We start from the raw sequence: 3,952 nt of genomic DNA, 5'->3' as shown, positions 1-3,952 counted from the left end.
TTCGGATATAGGATCGATTACATGTGCTATATTCATCCTTTCTAAAATTTTCCAAATGCCTTGGGCATTATGAAGGGAAAAGGTCTAGAATTGGATATGACTAAAATGATTAAGCAATTGTCGAGGACAATCTAAGGTTTACCAAAGATTGGTTGCTCAATGACAGTTGGAAGTATAATGTTAATTCTGGAAGGACCATATTGACATAATCTGTAAGGAGGCAACTCTTGTTCAGAAGTGATAGTCAAAATGGAATATGGAAATGTTTCAAAGTTAGAAATTATTCAATCTGTGTAAGATTAGGAAACTTAATGAAAGAAGGATGTTTCCAAGGAGCTGATCTCCTTTGGAATGCTCTGTAATGATAGTTGTCAAGTCTTTCTGACTTCGTGCATAATCATTAAGAGGATCAATGCATATAAGTTTAGAATCTAACAGATTTCAGTAAATGACATGAATTTGGAATTCTTGCATTTGCAGTAAGGATTTGGGACTGTGAAAAGAGGATCATTGGAGTGATGTTCAATTGATATATTTTACAAAGTAAAGATCATAGACAAACATAGTATGCATACTTGGTGTATGGCATGACTAGTGTTTAGAAAACATAGTGTACATGCTTGGAGCATGGGACAACTATTGTTTTAAATTCAAGTATAAAGTTGATAAAACCGAAACAATGAATAATGAGTAATCAGTATGGTGATAAATAAAAGTGTTTATTTATATTCATAGGGTTTGATACCATATTTGATTCATTTATTCTTGTGTTTCACTTTGCATGTTTTGACTTCCAAAATAACTAAGTCGCTCTTCCTGAATGATTAAGTTATTCAAACCATCCACAGTCGGTCATATGTTGGAAGTAGATATGAATCAAGACTGTCATGGGTTGGTTTGTAGAGGTCCAAGTTGGTGGACAAAGTGGTGCTACACTCCTCATGAGTGCTCATAAGTTCTGAGTATTGGATTCAACCCGCGCTCATTTGAATCACTTCATGGATTTTATCACGAGTGATCATGAGACGATAATATCTTATATTCTTCAAACCTAGAGATATGAGTTGTTACTATGAGTTGGTTATACATTGATTGCACGAAAACACATTGGTAACTCGATGTTATAAAACGTGCCTTTGTGTATGATTCAACAAGTAGTAGAACAAGCCATATGAGTCGAAGTTTATCCATTCCTTTTACCTTCGGGATAAAAGCGATATCTGTGGGCCCCTCGATGATTTAAAGATGATACATGTGAGTGCTTGGCCAAGCCAGGACTGATTTGATTTGTTCAATCAGTCAGTCATCATGAATCGGAAATCGGGAAACAACAAATGGACAGAGAGAATGATTGATAATCCATGTCTCAGTCCATATGATATCTAGAATGGAGGAATATATGATCCCTTATCTAATGGACAAGTCGTTGACAAAGGTCAGAGTTCATCGACAAGGTCAGAGTTCGACAGAAGCTTTTGAGAGATACGATTGCTGATCGGTTCCTGAAGTCATACGCAATAATAGTTTTAGACTTATCCAAGTGGGAGACTGTTGGATTAATGTCTAAGTCCATAACTATAATTGGTAAGACTTGACCCGACCCGGCATGGTCCATTTGGGTTGCATGGCATCATGCATTTGGATAGACTATAATGAGAGAAATAACACTTAAGGTTGGTTAATATATTATAAGTTCTAATATATTAATAAGGTTATTTAATTAGTACTGATCAAGAATTAATTTGGAATTAATTAAGTGATCAAAAGGAGACTAATTAAATATATGGGTTGATTGTGTAAATCATTCATTCTTATATATGTGGGCTTGTGATCCAAGATTCCTTATGTTGGACTAAGTCCATGGGGTGACCCATGGATACTCCATGGAGGTTAAAATCCATGGAGCATAAGGAATGGGTAAAGTTATGAGTTACATGGTGTAACCCTAATAGCCACCATATAAAAGAATCCCATGGCTCAAGAAATCGTGCACTAATGTGTGAGTGTGAGGGCTAGACGATTTCAAGGAGTGTTCAAGTTTCTCTCAAGTTATTCCAAGTGTATTTGGTGATGTGTGAACCATTTGAGGTGTCAGACTTGGGGCACTAGGCACTCAAGCTTCATGAAGACATTCTACATCAATGAGGTATGTATTCTATCTTGTTATATTTATTATTTTGTATGCTAGATTAGGATAATACCTTGGATGTTCATAATTGTATGTATAATAGAGAAAACATAGATCCAAGGTATTTAGGGTTGCATGTACACTTAGGAGTGTTAGAATGCTCATAACCCAACACATTTAAGTTGGTGAGTTCATAATTATTTTAGTGTCACATGATTTCATTAGTTTGATGAAAATGTTTGTATGTGTTTTGATGTAAAAGTTTGTAAGTGTTTTGATGTAAATGTTTGTATACTTTCTAGAAAATCCTATATTTTCTACTAAAATGGAAAGTAGTCTTCTACCAAGACCCTACTGTTTTGTATGTTTGTTCTTTTGTAAAAATGTATGTTTTCCCAATTTTATGACTATCTTTACTAGAAAATAGTTTGCATTATTAGAAAATAGTTTGCATTACCTTTTATGTGAGAATATCACTATATAAATGCACTGGAAAATGAAAGTGTACAGTAGTATTGTATAAAGTAACTACAGATGTACTAACTACCTTAAAACCAATAAGTTAAATTAAGGTAAAATGTGATGAGGTTATAACCATGCTCGATTGACTAGTATAAAACACGACGGTCAAAAGGCATCGAAATGGTATGACATTTGTCACCCGTAGACCTACAGGTCCCACTGTAGCTAGCAGCAAGGTGTAGGATGGTCAATCCCGTATAGATCTATACACAAACTCACGCTCTCCCTCCAGGAGACTCTGGTTACAAAATGTAACACAACAGTATATTGCTATGCCATGAAGTTGTGGCTCACATTAATGTTATCTTGTTCTTGTATTAGTATGTTTGTTCCTTCCTGTTCTAGTTATAGTATGTATGTTCCTTTCTGTTCTAGTTATAGTATGTTCTTTCTCGTTCTAGTTATAGTATGTTCCTTCTCGTTCTAGTTATAGTATGTTTGAACTGACTCATGTATGAACTGACTCATGTAAGTTTTCTTGATTTAGAAATAGTAAGTAGTAATCCTCTAAACTATACCTATTATAGTTTACTAGTATGATTGTTTGACTGTTACTGACGTATAGAAAAGACTCAATTACTCACCAAGCAACTAAGTTAAAAATGAACCTTAAAATGGGTTTAATATTCACATATGTATTTAATTAGTATAACTATGATTTAACCGACATTCGGACTAGTGATCCTACCCCAAGCCCACAACCAAACAAGGAACATGAGTTAAGGTATCCAGCAATAATCCTAAGTCTGTTAAAGCATACTTATACGTAATTAGATAGACGAATATGATTTGATATAAAAGAAGTTTATAAAAGCTTTAAAAGAGTTTTCAATAAGTTTTGAGTATAAGAAATCCTTTTGGATGTTGTTTTCACATGTAAATGATTAATACAATTTCATTGTGTTCTACTTGTATTCCCCCTAAAAGCATTTAGAAATCATTTAAAAGTGTAGTTGTAGGGATATGAACTCACCTGTAGTGAGTGATTCGAATGAAAGATCGATATAGGATGCTAAGTATGCCAAGTGAAGTCTCGAGCACAAACGTCCTATTAAGCATATAATGACACATATATGTATACAATTAGTGTATATAACAACTAACTTGTAAGTGAAAGAAGCTTCGGAACTACGATACACTCTCAATGGAGTGTTAGAATCACATATGATTGAATGAAGGGAGTTCACGGCCAAACAAATGGATGTTCACAGCCTTAGAAGGGTTCACGGCCATAGAACACATGATGTGTTCACGGCCCAACCTTGATCTTATGAAGTGTTCACGGCCATGGATGGAGGGTTC

This window comes from Lactuca virosa, chromosome 2, assembly GCF_052849685.1.
Source record: "Lactuca virosa cultivar CGN04683 chromosome 2, Lactuca_virosa_CGN04683_v6, whole genome shotgun sequence".
In the NCBI taxonomy this organism is placed as follows: Eukaryota; Viridiplantae; Streptophyta; class Magnoliopsida; order Asterales; family Asteraceae; genus Lactuca; species Lactuca virosa.
The sequence above is the reverse complement of the archived record's forward strand: the minus strand, read 5'-3'. Positions refer to the sequence as shown.